Source organism: Pinus tabuliformis, chromosome 8 (genome assembly GCF_031772625.1).
Source record: "Pinus tabuliformis cultivar Carrire ecotype Pingquan chromosome 8, CPIR1, whole genome shotgun sequence".
NCBI lineage: Eukaryota > Viridiplantae > Streptophyta > Pinopsida > Pinales > Pinaceae > Pinus > Pinus tabuliformis.
This window is the reverse complement of record NC_142294.1, coordinates 45,097,692-45,118,679: the sequence shown is the minus strand read 5'-3', so window position 1 is coordinate 45,118,679 and position 20,988 is coordinate 45,097,692.

Below are 20,988 nucleotides of genomic sequence, written 5' to 3'. Positions count from 1 at the left end.
TTCGTCAAGGGAGTTCTGCCGGATTTGCAAGGTACACAAGATTTGCAAAACTTTGTCGATTGCTGCTATCATGGGGGTTTTGCTGATCACCATTTCTGTACTAATGTCCCTGACATTGTATATCATCTTTGGCAGTGTCACAGCAGCTGGTGAGCTTATCACAAAAACTACAGTTGAAGTTGTAATACCTGAACGCGCAGTTGCAGCCATTCTAGCAAAGTCTGGAAATGGTGTTGTTAAAATTCAGCAGCTAAGCTCGTATAAAGAAGCATAAATTTCTGCAAATTCCATGGGATCCCCTTCAACTGAAATTTTTGAAACGTGGAGACTTGGAATGAAGTGCTGTGATTGCTGACAGAATGACATTGTACTGACAAAATGTTACAGCACAAAATTTGACATTGTACTGACAGAATACTTCTTTATCCAGCTTATAAAGTGCCATTTCTTTGACTTGACATAAATGTATTTTGCAACAAAAATGACAGAACGATTTTGATAAACAGGAACTGGATTATATTTTGAATTTGGATTCTACTGCCACTGCTTATGCTCCAAAACCAATGTTCTCTGTGTAAAATATATATATATATATATATATATATATATATATATATATATATATATATATATATATATATATATTCAATATATTATTAAACAATGTATTAGCTTATCAGTTTAAATTATAAATTATATTTTTTAATTTGAATATTATGATATTGCAGAAAGGAAGAGTATAGAACACCAAAAGATAATGAATTTTTTCTTGGAGATCATGATCAATTTAGATTTCCACTGGTAAAGTTTAAATGTTTTTTTAATTTTAATTTGTTTATTTTAATTTTTAATTTATAAAATAAACTTATCAAAATTATTTTATTATTGTAGTTAGATGGTATATTTACTAACCCAAAACTATAAGAAAGGCCAAAAGTCATGTCCTTTTGTATGACAACAAATTATTAATTAGATGCAACAAATTACTAATTAGAAATTAGATGCAGGGTTTATTTTCTTTGCTAATTAGTAATTGGACAAATTTAAAGTTCACACTAAAGTTATGATAAACAATATTTTTAAATAAATATATCTTTTGTTCTTTTGACCATCGAATAATTCCTCAATCATTGAGATTAACCTGAATGGTATCATTTATGTCCAAACATGTTACTAGATATGTAATCTTTCAATCATGGGTTCAAGACTCCATAACTATAATTTTTAAATGCTTAAGTTCTTCTTTGACCTTCGAGAATGATCTATGTAAATATTGAACACTCTCCACCGCGAATTTAATTAACAAATTTATATTCATAATAATGTTTATTTGGTCATTATCATTTTATGAATATTTCCATAATATTCAAATGTAAGAAAATAAGAAAATTTACCTATTACATTTTGATACATATTTATTTTAATATGTTTTGTGCACCATGGTTATTAAAATACATAACTTACTTTAACACCTTCCTATTATTTTAATATGTTTTGTGCACCATGGTTATTAAAATACATAACTTACTTTAACACCTTCCTATTAGTCATTCATTATGAATTTAAATATATTTTATACCCCGTGGTTATTAAAATACATAACTCACTTTAACACTTTCCAATTCTTCGTACATTATAATTCATTATTATGCATTTAAATATATTTTATACCCCATGGTTATTAAAATACATAACTTACTTTAACACTCTCTAATTCTTCGTACATTATAATGCATTATTATTAGGTTTTATAGTTTTTTTCCCTCAAGTTTTCTATGATTCACTGTTAAATTTTATTATATTTTAATTATTAATCTAAGCGTTTTTAAATCATGAGACATTGGAAAATTATATCTAAAACTAATCTTATTTTAAGAAATACAAACTCAACATTACAAGGATTTATCACTTCAATGACATTTATGAGAATTCTTACTTAACAAAGGCAAAGTTCATTATATTTCACTCTTCGCATAAAGTCAAAAAGTTCATACAACAATTGGCCATCCAATTCATTAGATCTTAATACAAGTAAGCATGCCTACAACACACTAGTAATGGAAACCAGCTCTCATGATAAGGCAATTTAAATCTCATAATAATAACTGACCAAACTGTTCTGTTAACCGGCAGGGACTAGCGCCACAACAGTGGCTCCTTGTTATTTAATATAATAGTCCGTTTCACCATACTTTGAGTGTTAGACTATACAGGTGGCTTTTTCTTTAATCTAAATGCACTATACATTAATCCTCTCAAAGGTAATACAAGCACTTTTCTTTTTCAGTACATATTTGCATTTATAATTTCTTTACTTTGGCAATTTTTTTTCAATGCATATTTGTATTTATAATTATTTTTGCTTGATTATATAAGTTCAAACATATTGTTATTTTTGTTTCGGTTAGAATGAAGTATTTTTTCTTGTTGCATGTAGGGAGCTTTAGTAACATTGTCATCATGGAGTAAAATGATGAGATCTAGTTCAAAAATTAAGAAATCTTAGTATGTTGTTTAATGCATGAAATGCTTTAAAAAGAGATCTATTCTCAAACAAGGAACAATATGAAGATATTCAACATTACATATCTTTTGGTGTGTAACAAAGTCTTTGCCTAGCACCTAAATGTTTCATGTGATGATCTACCTGAACTCTCACACGACATCAATTGTCTTTGGATAATTGACAAGCCAAATAAACCTCTCTTCCCATAGGATGGAAGTAGTTGTTTTCCCTTAAAGGAGAAAGCCCCTATAGATTTGAAAACATGTAATATATATTTCCCTATCTAGAAAAAAATTAAGGTCCAAGATTGAAGTGGAAATTTTTTCGGAAGACAACCCTCAGTACCCCAAGGAAGGGGTCAACATTTTGCAATTCAATTCTCAAATTCCTTGGCCACTTCATAATGGATATGCTAGAAAACATCGGGCTTCACAACTTTGAACCAAGGTAGAATTGGCTAGAATGTTAAAACCAAAATCTCTTCTAATTTCGAAAAATAGCTCTCCTCCATCAACATATAAATTTGTCATCAAAGTTTATATAAAACGGTTTCTTGCCTGTGGTTTTCAAATCTATGTATGAAAGAAAGCTCACTTACTAATTCATCTCTGTGAAGAATTATATCAAACAATTCCCATACAAGTGTGCTTTTTCATTTACAAGTGAAGTTGAACCCATATAGCTCAAATGTTGTAACCTTCACTTTTATACCACTTTGTAACATCCCTAGTCACAAACTAAAGCATATTATTGTATTTATAATCCTATGCTTTGAGAAGTTTCCTTAAATTCCATTCACATATCATGGTTACCATGAGTAAAAAAGCTCGATAACCTCTAAAAATAATCATAATCATATCATGCATTGTGACAAGGCCATAACTGGCGTTCCCTGCGGCTTAGTTTAATTATTGAATTTTGAACGGTATGAACCAATAACCACTTTTGAACAAGGACTACTTTACAGATACTCTCGCTTATTTTAAATATAGCTAAATTAAAGTAAAAAACAATACTTTCATTGGGGGTGATTGAGAGAGATGTAATCATAATAATGGGGAAAGTATAAACCTTTGTTTTAAATTTTTGTGCAAAGGGTCGAGTTTGATTGTATTAACCTTCACTTAATCATCTTTTCATAATAATGGTCAAAGTATAAGCCATATTTTTAAATTTTATATGCAAAGGGTTGAGTTTGATTGTATTAACCTTCAATTAATCATCTTTTTTAAGTTCCTTGTTTCATAACTAATATTATTTTGTCCAAATCATTTTACAAAATCACAAAGTTTTCAAAGTTGAACAATCATAATGTTGTTAAATTGAAACATTTTCGTACTTGTATTTAATGTGGTAAAACCAAGTGTTTTACACAATCACAAAAATGTCTAGTTTGAAACATCCAAATAATAATGATTAGTGTAATACTAATTGCATGTTGATTTTTAGTTTTAAATATAGGTGACATGTTTTTTTATTGATTATCTCATAAGGGACATGAGTACACTCTCAGTGGAGCACTAGAGAAATCACATATCTCTTATATTGGTTATTCTTTTCCACACAGTTATTTTTTATTATTTGTTAAATAGAAATTATATGACACTTTTAAGTACTATTTGGTGAAGTATCAAGTAATATGGTGTTATTCATGGTTTTTGGATTAATGAGGTATTTGAATCTCATTTTATTGCACAATTTGAGGTTACTACGAAGTTGAAATCCCATTAAAAAATGACCTAATGGCTTAAGAGGTGGAAGAAATGTTGCACTAGTAAAATTTTGAGTTTTTTCTAGTATATAAACCATGGACTTTCTCTAAATCATAATATTTAAGTTTAATTGTATTGTGGGTCTTATGTATTGAGTTCATTGTAAAAAAACATTCTCTCAAAATTAAACTCAATTTTATCACTTTGCATATTTAAATTTCCCATAAACATTAAAACAAAATTAAATTATATTATTTAATTATATATATCATTTATATAACCTCAAGATAAGGGAAATACTCCCTATCCTATCTTCTTGATCGAAGTTGGCCTTTCCCCCATTGGAAGTGCGACTATGCTTAGATATCTGATGTATAAGAAGAAGCTTCACAATATGGAATCCAAGAGGATCCCAAAAATTGCTTCTAAATTTAGTCAAAACCCCCACCTACACCTCAAGCCCGGGTGGCATAGGGTGCTCAGTCTTGGCTCAACCTTTGGGGAATTAAGGAGGAAATCATCATGGAAAGCAAGGACAGTAACAAAGATACTATTACCTCTAGTTTTAAGGACAAGATGTGGGATGCTAAGGAGCTGGAGGGTAAAAGGAAGCTAAGGTACAATAAGGCGGTGATCAACCCCACCCTCCATAACCAGAATTATCTCTCTATGTTGAATATAGCACCAAGAAGAAAATGAACATCGCTAAGATTAGAACTAACTCTTATGAGCTTCGGAGTGAGACCCGATGGTGGTCTACTCCCAAGACTCCCTAGGATGATAGAATTTGTCAGATTTGTGATACTAAGACGGTGAAAGATGAAACGAACTTCCTTTTAGTATTGCCCACATCCGCTCTCAATTCCCTATCATCAGCCACACCTCCAATCTTCTTGACTTATTAAGCCAACCCAACAATAGCGATCTTGGAACACTTCTTTGCCTTCTTTTTTATCATGGAAACAAGATTTTGAAGAATGACAATTAGACTCTCTTTTCTTGAGGCCACATTGGTCTTAGTGATGTTAATCATCATCATCATCATCATCATCATCATCATCATCATCATCATCATCATCATCATCATCATCATCATCATCATCATCATCAATTTATATATTTAGTAAGTTTTCACTGACTTTAAAAATATCATGATAACATAAGTTATTGTAACTGAGATAACAAAAAAAAAAAAAAACTTAAGTTATGATAACTCAAGTAGAGAAACGCAAATTATATATATATATATATATATTAAAATTAAATTAATTATTTTTATATAAAATTAATTTAGTGTTTAATAACACTCATAATCCTAGTAGTGGTAATTTTTGATATTAATTTTTTTTTTGCATACCTCTATTTTTTTAAATTTTAATAATTGAAATTTATAATTCTTCTAGTTGGTCAATTTTTTATCAATTTTTTTTTAAAGATATAAAATAATAAAATTTATTTGTTACATAAGTCATATAATCTATTTTAAAAGAACTTTTTTAGGAAGTTTTTTTCTGCAAAATTTGGTAGAGATTTTTATAAACTTGAGTTTAAGTTGTTTAATATGTAGTTTAGGTTTTTAGGTGATGAACCATTTATGCATTTAAAAAATCATTTTAAACAACAAAAAATCACATTCTTTCTTGAAATTGTTTTGGATTCTAGTGAAAAAGTTTATTTTGTCTATAAGTTAGTCTAAGCAATTTTAAAATAATAATTTTGAAATTTCAATCTTATTTGGTAAAAAATATTAAATAATTAAATAAATACTCTTATGGAAAGATCTAAATATTGAATACCAAAAATTATAATCCCAAAATAATATTTCCTAGATTTCAATTTAAATTATATAGTTAATAAATGAATAGTTTAAATCATCTAATAGTAAATCTACTTAATTTCGAAATTGAATATCCATAGATTATAATGGTGTTGTCTACTGAAGTGGCAAATTTGCCTGGAGATCAAAAAATAGCCTAAATCTGACTTTTTTTTTTGCCTGGAGGTCAAAAAATAGCCCAAATCTGATTTTTTTCTCAACCAAAAAATAGCCTAAATCTGACTTTTTTTTTTGCCTGGAGGTCAAAAAATAGCCCAAATCTGATTTTTTTCTCAACAAATCTGACAGAGGGATGACCGTTGTAACCAGGATTTCCCAAAATTTCTTTCTAATTTGATCAAAAGTTAAAAAAAACTCAATTATATTCCAAGCAAATTTGAATCTTCATTAGACTACATAGATTACAATTTAATAACTTAAATATTAAATACCCAACACAACTATTTTAAAATTGGAAAAAAAAATGGGTAAAAACTTGCTCATCGCAATTAGTTTTAATTAAATAAATAAAGTATTAAATATTTAACACGCTCTTTTGAATTATTTGAATTTTGTACTTATAAAATGTGTCTTATTTTTCAATTTTAATATTTATATAAAGGTCAAGTTCCCTCTTATTATATTAAAAAATATCAAATAAAAGACATGATATCTAATTTTATATTAAGGGATGTTTTGAAAAAGTTTAAAACAAGGAAGGGGAGGCAGGAGCATATTATATCACACAAGCAACTGGAGGATCCCAGGTAAGTACAGTTAATTAACTAAAATTTAATAATTAAATCTTAATCTTGGAATTAGATCTCCTCATTTTACTCCCAGATGACAATGTTGCTGAAGCCCCCTGTATGCAACAACAACTAAAAAAGAGTCTCTTTCTTTCTCACCAGAAATATACGGATAAGTGTTGCAAGGAAATACCAAGTGCAAAAATTGTACATGAAAATATGGGCTGAAAAGGAGAAGGGTTTGCAATGGGGATTATCGTATAGTGCTCTCAGATTAAAGAAAATTCACCTGAATAGGCCCACAAAATTCTCCTGAACAGTTCCACACTCGCCCTATGGTATAGGTCACCAATAGCTTAAAGATGATGTTTCAAATGGGAGTTGTCTTTTGTATTTATATACCATTTAAGAGTATGGATTATGTTTAACCATTTGGGAATATAATAAATGAAATTCATAAATTAATGTTGATTAAGTTATTAGAGGCATAATAATAATTATAAAAGGATGGTGTGAAAATTGACTAAATTACTTAGTGATTATAAAATAAGAGTGTAAACTTTGACTAAGTTAGTTTGTAGGAATTAGATTTAGAAACACAATAATAATTAATGTCTTTCCAAATTCAACTCCCACTCACTTAGTCAACCAAGTTTACACCCTGACTTTATAATCACTAACTAAGTGAGTCAACATTCACACCCTTACTTAATGTAATACTCACTAACTTATTCAATATTCGTTTATGAATTTCATTCATTATATCCCGAAATGGGTAAGCCCCCATTCATAATCTCTACTCTTAAATTGTATATAAACACAAAGGACACTTGTCATTCATAACATCATCTTGATCATGAGTGGCGATTTATTCTTTAATATTAGAGAAAGATTTCTTCTTTAATCTGATAGCACTATACATTAGTCCTCCCTCAAAGGTAATATAAACACTTTTGCTTTTCAACTGATATTTACATTTACAATTTCTTTACTTCACCATTTCCTTCTTAATGCTTATTTGTATTTATAATTTCTTTGCTGTGGGCTATTTCAATTCAAACATATTATTGTTTTCATCTAGGGTATAATGAAGTATTCTTTCTTGTTGCATATAGGGAGCTTTAGCAACATTGTCGTCTCAGAGTAAAATGATGAGATCTAGTTCAAAAACTAAGGAATTTTTCTCACCTCCTTCAAGTGTTTTTCCAATTGTTGGGGTTTATGTTGTTTAATGCATCAAATGTTCTAAATGGAGATTCATCCCAAATAACGAACAATATGAATTTATTCAACATTACATATCCTTGGGCGTGTAATAGAGCCTTTGCCTAGCACCTATATGTTTCATGCGATAATCTTGTTGAACTCTCACAGGACATCACTTGTCTTTTGATAATTGACAAGCCAAATATACCTCTCCTCCCATAGGATGGAAGCAGTTTCTCTACCTCGAAGGAGAAATCACTTGTAGGTTTGCATACATGTACTATATTTCCCTATCTAGAAAAAAATTAAGGTCCAAGATTGAAGTGGAAATTTTTTTGGAAGACAATCCTCACTATGCCAAGGAAGGGGTCAACATTTTGCAATTCAATTATTAGATTCTTTGACTACTTCATGAAGGATATGTTAGAAAACATAGGGCTTCACAACTCTGAACCAAGGTAGAATTAACTAGAATGTTAAAACCAAAATCTCTTCCCTTAGGAAAAATAACTCTCCTCCATCAACATATAAATTGTCATCAAGGCTCATGTAAAATGATTTCTTGCTTGTGGTTTTTATATCTATATATGAAAGCAAGCACACTGTTAGGTCCCTATACTACTAGTGTAACCCCTTACTGTTATTAGTACAACCCCCTTATTATATTATTGTGCCCTTACATTATTATTGTTATGTCGGCTCTAATTATATATGACCCCTTAGACTCCTATATATAGAAAGGAGGTCTTTTCATTTGTATCAACGAATAATTGTTCATTTGTGTAATGTAAAGGAGGTTGCCCCCTCGAAGAGGCTTATTTCTAAGGCGTTGATCTATCTTTTCTATCTTTTTGTGAGCTGGTTTCATAAATTCTGATCTTCTGCAACTTTTGAATGAGTGGCCACACTTCATCGTCCTTCTTCCATTCATCCCTTGCTTCATTTATCCAATCTGGTTGGATAATGAAAACTCCTTTACATTACAAAAATGAACAATTCTTAGATGATACAAATGACAAGACCTCCTTTCTATATATAGGAGTCTAAGGGGTCATAATATAATCAAAGCCGACATAACAATAATAATGTAAGGGCACAATAATAACAATAGTGGGCTTCTATGGGGCACAATAATAACAATATGGGGACTACATGGGCACAACAATATAATAAGGGGGTTGTACTAATAACAATAAGAGGTTACACTAGTAGTATAGGTACCTAACACACACTTGCTAAGTCATATTTTTCCAATTGATAATACATATCATTTTCAATATGTACATTACTACATATTCTATGATGTGTTCATAGGGGATTCACTTAATGAAGCTCTGACATATCACATGTGCTCGTGACATATTAAACCATACCCTAATTTGACAGCACATTGGAAAATATCTCTAAAATCACATTATTTAACCCCCTACCAATACAAACCCAATGCACCTTCTTAATTTAAAAAACCCCTGCTTTCACTAGATATTGTAAGTATTTATTTTTTTATACCACTTTATATTTTTTTCATTAAATTTGAGCTCCATTTTTTATACCTGCTAATATAAAAACCATTTACCCCTTATATATCACCCAATATATTATGTCATTTTTTCCTCAATGTACATCCCCCAATATGAAACCATGTGGTATGACATTTCTCCCCCAATGAAGCCCTCGTGGGCGTGTTGCATATTCTTGTATGCATTTATAATGTGTGGTTTATTATGTTAACAACTAGCATAGAACTATCTTAACCCCACCCTTCATTTATCAATCATTGAGAGGGATATATAAAAATCAAATTCAAGCCAGTAGAGTGACACTCCTCATGGTATCTTGTAGGTCTCTATTCTTTAGCCTCTAAGCATCTTAGTCATCAATGTTGAACCTGCTCTTGTTGTCATTTTTTTAAAATATGGTCAAATTCCACTTTGGACAGCTCATATGATGAAGATAATAATTGCAATAGATTCCTCTTTTCGAGAGGACCAAAATCAACCTAAAGATCACCTTATTTGGACAAGCAAAGGTTGGTTTTTGAATTTATTTATTCACTCATGTATATTGGGTTAGGTCGGCCCTAAGAAGATGTTAAATTGAATAAGTCGGTCTCATAGACACTGGCACAGAGTGTTTATGGGAGCGCTCAGGAAGCTAGGGTTTGCGTTGCTTAGTTTGGTCCTCAGAAACATGCACAGTATGGTCCTGAGACTGTCCAGGCTGACATAAATGCTCGCACATAACCCTTATGAGAGCGTCCAGGGTTTGAGGCAGATCTGGGTATGTTTGACCCCAAACACCCTCATCTAGTTCACCTAGGAGCGTCCAAATCTGTTTTGGACATAGTCTTCCAGTTCTACAGAGAGCATCAAGGACTGTTATAGATTCCTGCACAAATCCTCATCCCCGCATCCGAGACTCAAAGATGAGATTTTAGTATTCTGAAGATTCCGCTCAATGACAATAGTGTTCAACAGTATCCATTGATTGACTACAGTCAATGATAGAACATTATAACCATCAGAATGAGGGTTTTGATTATAAGCATGATTAGATCTATTTCAAGGATATCATGGTTGTTTTGTTGCATAGATAAACTTATGGATCATTGTACTATATTTTGCTGAATCATTTGACGAAAATCAAAGAAGAAGAAGATTTGAAAGGGTTTTCTCCATACTGGTTTTTCCCTAGTCTCAGACCAATCCTGGTGTCTCTATGTGTGTACGTGATTTTCTTCTTTTGTTCCTCTATGTTCCATTTCATTGATGATGATGATGTTTTTCTTTCTATATAATTGCATATGTTGATGAATAATGGTGTAGATCTAAATAATGTAATGATGATATGGGGTGAACTTAATGTATTAATGAAGAAATGCAATTATCAAAGAAAAGAACAATGTAGCCCTATGAAAAATTAACATGGTATCAGAGTTGGGATGAAGAAAATCCATGGAGATCACCTTGATAATGACACCTTTGATGGAAGCAAGAAGAGGATGGTGGAGACCTAAAAGAATTCTAGGGTTTGAAGAAAACCTTAGGAAACTTGATTATTAGGGTTTGATGGATTCTATGAGGTTAGGGTTGGAGAGAAAAACCTGGTTTATGGAAACAATATGAGGTATGGAACCTAGCTGGTCAATGTGAAGATTCTCAAGCACTTGACAAAGATTTGATGAAGCCCTGGATGGGATAATCCCTAGCAGGCCTGGTTGGATAGTCGAAGGCAACATTGGTATATGGACCATGGACATTGATAGCTCTTGAAGTTTGGTTCAAGAGGGAGAGGATCACCTCTCATTGAAGATAAGTATTTCTTGACTTATGATGCCTCTTACTTTTGTTTAGACCTATGCATCCGATGATTATGTTTATTGCTTATACTTCCTACATATTTATTTGGGTATATGGATGTTTCTAACCTCCTTGATGAGATGTGATGAGTAGATCCTTCTTGAGGCTCATTTTAGATGTATGAAAGAAAATCTAGATCTGGAAAGAGGTAAAGATGTACTTGATGGAAAGGTGATAAGCACTACAAGTTTCCTATGAGAAGGTGCATAGGTATTTGAATACCACAAGGTATGCATGGTATGTTGTATTTCAACAATAACATTGATGGCTAGGTAAGCCCTAAGACATGATGAGAATGTCTCTTTCTTTGATGACTCATACATGCATATGAAAGCGACTTGGATCTATGTTTCCTATGATGAAATGATGCACCTGGTGTTGAACATTTTTATCTTCTTGAATTATATGAGGCTATCTAATATTGATACATTGATACACTTGATGATTGGCTAACATCCATCCGTTGGACATCTTGATCCTATAAGGAAGGCTAGCACCTTGACTCTAGTAAATGATACTCTTGATACTTGTCATGATGGATTTCATATAGAAGGATAGCTCATTGACTCTTATACATGATACTACTGGTAATGCTTGTGATAAGCATGATGAAAGCATATGGAAAGAGAGATTGACACTCTTATTGTTTTGGTAAAGTTTTATTAAATGACCTGACTTGATCTCATTGATCATGATAAGCATGGTAACCTTGATGTTAGAGGTAGAACTATAAGATGGATATTCTAAATCTCTTACTGCATGTGGTCTTATCTTGATGGCATGTGGTTAAACTGAATGTCCTAACTTGATGAAGTGACTTAATAGAAAGTGATCATATGCTGCTTTGAGTCTAACTGTTATGAAACCAGCTCAAGAAAAGATAGAAAAGATAGATCAACGCCTTAGAATTCAGCCTCTTCGAGGGGGCAACCTCCTTTACATTACATAAATGAACAATTCTTTGATGATACAAATGAAAAGACCTCCTTTCTATATATAGGAGTCTAAGGGGTTATAACATAATCAGAGCCGACATAACAATAATAATGTAAGGGCACAATAATAACAATAGTGGGCTTCTATGGGGCACAATAGTAACAATATGGGCACTACATGGGTACATCAATATAATAAGTGGGTTATACTAATGACAATAAGGGGTTACACTAGTAGTATAGGGGCCTAACATGCCCCTCTCCTTCAAAAAGCGTTGTCCTCAACGCTTGAGTAGTTCTTGATGCTTCTGTATAAACTTCTTGTCCTCCCATGTGGAATATTCAGCGGGTAAGTTCTTCCACTTGATGAGATACTCTGAAATTGATCGATTGCGTAGCTTTCGGGTTCTTGTTTCTGTGACTGCTCCAGGTTCTAATATGATTTTTCCTTCCTCTTCAATTTCTGGCAATATTGTTTGAATTGGGATCTTTTGCAACTTTTGAATAAGTGGCCATACTTCTTCGTCCTTCTTCCATTCTTCCCTTGCTTCGTTTATCCAATCTGGTTGGATAATATAAATAGCACAAAACAATGCTTCCACATCCTCATCCTTGAAGAGTCTTCCCATTCGGTAAGGTCGCCATTTTTTAAGTGCATGTAGTATTTCCAACATTTCCTTCTCATAAATAGCTTGCTTGAGATGTAGCAGTAAAAATACCCAATCACTTACATCAAAACATTTTTCACTATGATGTTGATCTACCTGTTGGTTCGTTTGATTTTGCACCAAAGTGACGTTATCCTTTAAAAGTTGGAGAACTTGTTGTTGATGCTCGATGTGATCTTTCACTGCTTGAACCTTTTTCTTCTTCATATGTCCTTCTATCTCTAGGGTTTGAGGAGTGGTAATTTCTTCCAATCCTTTACAAGATATGGTAGGATTCATTTCTTGATGCTCGATGTGATCTTTCACTTCTTGAACTTTTTTCTTCTTGATATGTCCTTCTATCTTGATAGTTTGAGGAGTGGTAATTTCGAACAATGAATTACAAGATATGGTTGGATTCATTTCTTCTTTCTCGATGTGATCTTTCACTTCTTGCACTTTTTTCTTCTTAATATGTCCTTCTATCTTGAGAGTTTGAGGAGTGGTAATTCTTTCCAATGCTTTACAAGATATGGTCTGATTCATTTCTTCTTTCTCTTGGGTGGGGTCCTGGCGTATATCTTCTTCTTTTGATGTTTCTTGATCCTTTTCTTCCTCCTATTCATATTCTATGTAAAATAATTTCTTCTCAGCACACTTATGACCTTTAGTGCATTTGCTATCAGAATTGTAACAAAGCCCTTTTTCTCTTTTTTCCTCCAATTGTTGTGGTGTAACCCTTGTAGGTTGTGGAAGGCTAGGAGAAACAACACTCCCAACTTTATAGTTGTGAGGGGTACGCTTCCTGGTTTCCATAATTTTTCTTTCCACTATGTCACAAAGCCCTTTTACTATTTCCAATTGTTGTGGTGTTGCTCTATAGAAGGTGTTGCTCTTTGTATCCTCATAATGTGCTATCATTTCCTTCGTGAAAATTGACCACGTAACAAGTTGTTTACAAGAACAAAGCCCTTTGTACCATAAAAATTGATCTGGTTCTAAATATGAAGATGCAATACATACCTTTTGTAATAGTTGTACACCATGTAGATCAAAATATTGCTCCATCTGAAGTATCCAATTTACCGGATCCTTGCCATCAAACTTCCTCATTTTGCTTTTTCTTGATTTTAGGAGCTCGACCTTGAAACGACTGTAATTCTGTACTTTTTGATCTTTAAGTTCTGAAATTGTGACCTGTCGTAGCCTTCTATGTCATCTTTCCAATGCCACTAGTCTGATCCAAATTGGATTCTCCAAGAAAGAGTTATGCACAATCTCCCGCAAGTGACCTGATTATAGACTAGTTCAGTAGAGCGAACTTGTACGACGTGCCACGAGTCATTGTTTCGACCTTTGGATCTGAAAACACCCACAAGAAACTACAGTCCGTCCTCTTTCTTTACCTTCTTATGAAACTTCAATCCGATCCTCAGAGAGAAAGTTATGACGATTTTCCCCAGGTCACCTGTTTTGAATGTAATTCAGGAGTCTGCAAAAAGACCAACTTCCTCAGATCATATATCCGCAAATATCGCGTGAAAATCTCTGAAATTCGGACCCAAGGTTCAGCGCGATTTATTCTCAAATGGGTTTTTTTTGCGACTTCTGAAACGTCACAGAAAAAAAGTTATAGCGAAAATGCCACGGTGACCTGTTTGGATCAGCGAAACCCTAGAATCCAAAGCTCTGATACCAAATGTCATGAAACCAGCTCAAGAAAAGATAGAAAAGATAGATCAACGCCTTAGAATTCAGCCTCTTCGAGGGGGAAACCTCCTTTACATTACAGAAATGAACAATTCTTTGATGATACAAATGAAAAGACCTCCTTTCTATATATAGGAGTCTAAGGGGTTATAACATAATCAGAGCCGACATAACAATAATAATGTAAGGGCACAATAATAACAATAGTGGGCTTCTATGGGGCACAATAGTAACAATATGGGCACTACATGGGTACATCAATATAATAAGTGGGTTATACTAATAACAATAAGGGGTTACACTAGTAGTATAGGGGCCTAACACTAACCTTTGAAGAAAGATTGATGTCATATCCATGATAGTTATATGTTTATGATCTAACAAATCTGTTGTTGCTTGACTCTAGAAGAGATAGGTTGATGACAAGAATGAAGATGAATGAAGTAGATTTCTAGTCAGAGGGAGAATCTCTTCTCAATATTCTTACTCACATTATTGTTTGCTTTATGTACTCTTGAAGTATGATCTATCTGACATTATTTAACTACAGAAAAGTCTCAGATTTGAATCTTGTACAGAAATTAGGGTTTTTGTTCCGGACGCAGGCACAGAACCGAGAAATCTCGCCCCTGGACACACACATGCTAAGGCCCAGGTAGTGTCCAAGAAGCTAAAGATGCTCCCATGCTAACCTGAAGGGAGTTGCCATGAGTTTGACTACAATTGACCATCATCTGCATCTTTCTGAAGTTGTCTGAAATCTCAACCAAGGTGTCTCAGACATATTCTGCCACTATAATATGATATCTGAAGTTGCTGGGTTAAATTGTTGATCACATAAAAATGTAGTATTATGCATGAATTTGGATAGTCACATGGAAGATGTCAGTTCCACAGATGTGTTGCAGATAACAAGATCTGGAAGCAGGAAAAGCTTGAATGTTTTCCATAACATGAACATGCAGATTGAACTTGTGTTTGCAGGTGACCGGGACATACATATAGATATGTCACTATGTTTGTGCTACAAGAGTTTGGCATGATTTGGTTGATTGATATAGATGAGCAGTCTTTAGTGTTGTGTCATGATACTTGACAATAACTTGGAATTTTGAATTGATGATTGAGATATGTTTTGACTATAGATCTCTCTATGATAACAAATTTGGACTTGACCTGATTTCTAATGATCTAATTTAACGATTGTTGTTTTTCCTTGATATCAATGCTATGTGGGCATAATGACTTATGTGGGTATTCAAAAACAATATTTTGTATTGGCCTCCTCGTTTCTAGCACAATGGTTGAGGTACTAATATTTGTGATTCAACTTGAACATGGAACCTGCATGACTCATCCTTGGTGTATGCATTTGCACCTAGTGATAGAAATGACTTCTATTATGATTATGAGAATGAGTTGATAAAGCTCAGATTGATAATGCATGGTTGATGACAACTTGTTGGCATAATAACAAATGAAGTCACGACTTGATATGAGCTCTCCCTTTCACCCGGTTGTAAGTATTGATACTGTGATAATAATGACTTTGATAATGGTTGTGATCTGGCTTCTAAACTTTGATGAGCTGATTCTGTTGATGTGATGGTACAACATTGATTTATGTAATGTTTGCTTAGCAAGGCATTATGCTTAGAGAATTGCATGAAGCAAGCTCCCTAATCCAAATATGTCTATATTTGACAATTATATGATGAAGTTAGGATGATGAGTTTCAATGTATGGCTTTGATTTTGATTATGGTTTTTGTTTTAGTTTTATATATTGATGGTCTACTCTTGACAGGTAATGACCCTCTGATGATATAAATCAGCCAGAGATAGATTCTGAAGCTCAAAATGATGTATCATGGAATGACGAATTTATTTCTATAATTTGGAAAAGAAATTCTATATTGCAAAGCTATTGAAAAAATCTTTTGAATAATGAAAATGAAAATCCTTGGATACTCTGATTTCAAGTTCAAAGATGTTGTTCAACTTGAAATGGCATTTGACTATTGATTGAAGCATTGATGTTCCATTTTGAACATCTATATATATATATATAGAACCTGAATAAATTCATGAGAGAGTCAATTCATTCACATAGAGTTATTGTCGAGCATCATTTGAAATATCTGCATGAGATATTCTATTTTTGAGGCTGAGATATTTCTCCTATGATATATGATTGCATGTATGCATAGTTGTTTATAGAGATTATTGTTAAGAACATTTGGATGTTGCTTTAGTATGAGAGGTCCATAGTACGATTGAGGATGAGTACAATGTTTCTAGCATGGCTATATGTGAGGCAGGATGAAGAAGCTGCTTAGAGAGCTATCTGAGCATGATCTGGATATAACATGGATACATTGTGATGACATAGAGTGAGATATGATTGGCAGAAAATCCCATATTTATAGTTGGGACCAAGATACTCTCATATATTGAGATAGTGCAGCTGTTCGGAACCAAGCCCAGGCTTGTGGTTGGAGCCTCCTTGAGAGGGAGGATGATTATGGCATCCTTTTGTTATTTATATGATTATTTATGTTCTAACATGATATTTGATTTGCTGTCCTGTATGAACAAGAAACAACTGCGATTGAGACAAGCTGATACCAGATTTGAGTATGATGAAAGCAGCATTGAGGACACTGAGCCAACTCTTCCTCCCTATCTAAGCTCCCAGGGTAAGGAATTGAGGTAGAAGGGCTCCTGGGGTTGAGGGAACTCTGGATAATAGGGTATGACCCCTATTTGTTACCCCTAGGGTTGAAGATGCTTCTCCCTTATCTTCATATGCTCGGAGAATGCTTCTCCCTTGTCTGGTCTTTGCAGAGTATACTCGAGTTGGCATCATACCCACAAGTTGGGCTTGTCGAGAATACCTCTCCTTGTTTGGCCAACTATTTGAGAGTGTACTTGGGGTGTACAACCCAAGTCAATTATGATGCAAGTGTTCTACCACATGACTATTTAAGGTCATCAATGCAAATATCAGTAGACAATGGGATGGCTTGAGATAACCCTATGTGATTCCAGGTTGAGATTGAGCTCCTTGATGAGATCCCAGGGTCAAGATGTGCTCCCCTGTGTGCTTGGATATCCTATTGCTCGATATGGGGCTGTAGATGTATAACTCCCCCATGATATTCCAGGTCAAGATGTGTTCCTCGATGTGGTTATTGGTTGAGATGTGCTCCTTGATGATATGCTCTTCGATAACGATTAATGATGATATTCTGGGTAGTAGCCCGCTGGAAGAGATTCCAGGTAGCAGCCTGATGGATAAAGGGTGGTAGCTTAAGCTCCCCTCCGGTAACAAATTCTTCTTCTTCTAGATTCGAGAATGTTCAAAATACGAGTAAGAACAATCAAGAGATAAACATGAATAACTCTCTATTGTTTCACAGGAATAACTTCCCCCCTTTATTGTTTCACACATAACTCTCTCATATTGATTATGTTTTGCACCATATGTAATGACTCATTAGAAATATCTCTCTAAGGTATTTCATTTAGATAGAAAAAAATTGTGTAGACGCAATTTTGTCATATTTTTTCTCCTAGAAATGTCATTTAGGCCCTAAAAAGTGCTCAACAAGTTAATAACATAAAAGTATGGCAAAATTTTGGAGAATTATAGAGATTTTCCCAATATTTTGGAACCTTGAATAAATTATAATCCTCTATAACTTTGTTCTATAACCATTAGTAGTTATACAAAATGCCTATGTGCTCTTTGACCCTATCAAATGGCAAGTTCGAATATATATATATCCCCTTCAGTTATCATTAGATACAAGTTGAGCATGTGTGTCTTTCCCTAGGCACTTGGCACCCTTGCAAATCTTTTGTGTCCACATCTTTTCTCTTAGCCCTTACTTGGGTTCCAAGGTTTTTGTGGCACCTCACTAAATTTAACTAAGGGGGAAGGCTCCTACAATCCACATGGCACTCAATCACTATCTATGCCACCATGCAGGATCCATTCCCTATACTGTGCAATTTCCATACTTGGAAATCTAACGATTGATCTAAAAGTATATCAACTATCCATAATCCATATTGAGTGGTAGTAGTGCAATGTTTTACAACAACTTATCTTCCCAATAGATCCAACATCCATGATTGACTTGATTCAATGTTGAAGATTCATTTCAAGTTACAACATACATGATCATTTGCCACAACTTGAAATCCAATGGACTGGATGACCGCAACTTCCTTCATCTAATGGTTGACATCGAAGCATAGTGATGGTCCATATCACTATCAAACATGAATATGATCACAGATTAAATCAAACATGTGCATTCAATGGATCTACTGTCAACATTAATCTTAAATCAATGATCAAGCTCTCTTATTAGGTGTGGACTTGCAAGGGATTTATTTTTTAGTACTTGTTCACATGATGGATTCAACGATTGTGTTTGATCATGATCAATGGGTCATATTGATATCAAGCATGAACATGTGAGGGGTTTAATTTGTACATGTAAGCCCAATGGATCCAATGATCCAAATGAACCTATCATACAAGTTATACAACAATGATGGGTATCGAATATGAAGGTGCAAGGAAGTTTAACAAACCATTGACTTCTGATGAAATTCATTCATGGAACATATCTATCATCTATCCCCATCCATATACCAAATTCACTACCACCTAGCATTGCCACTTCACTATTGATGTCATCATATGAAAAAAAAAAAAAATTAGAATCTCATCATTTTTAAAAATATTTGTGTCCTTTGTTTTATCTTTATACGTTATTTTATGGGGTTGTCTACTATTGATTATTATTTATTATCATCTGAAGAAGAAAAATAATAATAAATCAAAATTAACTAATGCTCTGAAAAAAGTTTAAAAGCTACTAATTCTTAAGAAATATTGATTCACCCCCCTCTCAATATTTCCAAGACTCTACTTTAATCTTGCACTCAAAAACAATATTTAGAACTAAAATCATAAACATGAATCTTGCAATCTATTGCAAATTATAGTGAAAACCCTAGCTAAATACAATTAAAGATAAAACCCTAGATATTAATCAAGTTGAAAACTTGATTATTAACTTCTAACTATTGATTAACCGAAATATTGTCTCATAAAAAGCAAGACACTCTCACATTCAACTAAGTCTTTTTTGATTTCACTCTTGCAAACTATCCTTTTGATAAAATTAAATATGCAGAAAAGTAAGGGTTTGAGATATGTCCTAGTCTCAAACCCAGTATTCCATGCAAGATGTGATGGATCTATTCACATCTAAAGCTAAACATCCACTATTGAAACCTATGCAAAGAAATCTGAAAGATATCACAATAAAAAGGTTACAATTCCTCTAAGACCATATCTTCCAAAGTTGCAAAATAGCACAAGCATAAAATATGTTGCCATAAATCTCAATAAAGCATGAAAAATGTGGAAATTAAATTATAGTGCCTTTAATCCACAAAAAGAATGTTATAATAAAAAAGAATTATGTGAGTTCTATGTATGATAAAGCCTTAATTCAATAATCCATTCACTTCATTCAAAGGAAAAAGGAACCAAGATATGAGTAGATCAATTACAACACATGCATATTCCTTTTCAAGAGATCACAATATATATATATATATTTAGTGTATAAGGTGTGGAATCATGTTCTTCTTTCAAGACTCTCCATATAGGAATACCCTTTAGATCGAATCTTCATGAGAGACAAAACAATTTAAAATAAAAAAATGAATCCACAATGCAATCAAACCTCCACTCTATCTTTTATAATTAATTCTAAACATGTAGTTAAAGGTGTCAAAAAATATATAACTCTTGAAATTACCACCCTACAATTACAAGAATATGGTAAATATCTTGCAACTGGTTTTAATAAAAGCTATGAGTCATTGGATTGGAAGTTATATTCCTTCTGCAAAATATGCACACCCAACTTAACAAACAGTTTGTAAGTGAAAGCTACATATTATTAAAATTCCTGTGAAGCAAGTGTGTATCAAAAATTTGAGGCAACAATCTACAACAATAGAATATGATCAAGGATATCATTCTACAAACATGAACGGATTGAGAAGAAATGTAATGTGCATCTCTTATTTCTTTGGACACAAAGTAATCTTTCTAGGTCTAAAAATAAATTCACAAATTAACAAATTATCAAATGATGTTAGCATATACAAATTCTAGTTAAACAAATTTACAAGAAGGAGGGAAACGAGCTAGATTGGCAGGGCCAACCAATCAGCTCATGCCTCTAAAAAATTAAATTACAGAGAAGGAATTAAACACCAAAAATTAAATTATAAAACCTAGCATGAAGTTTAT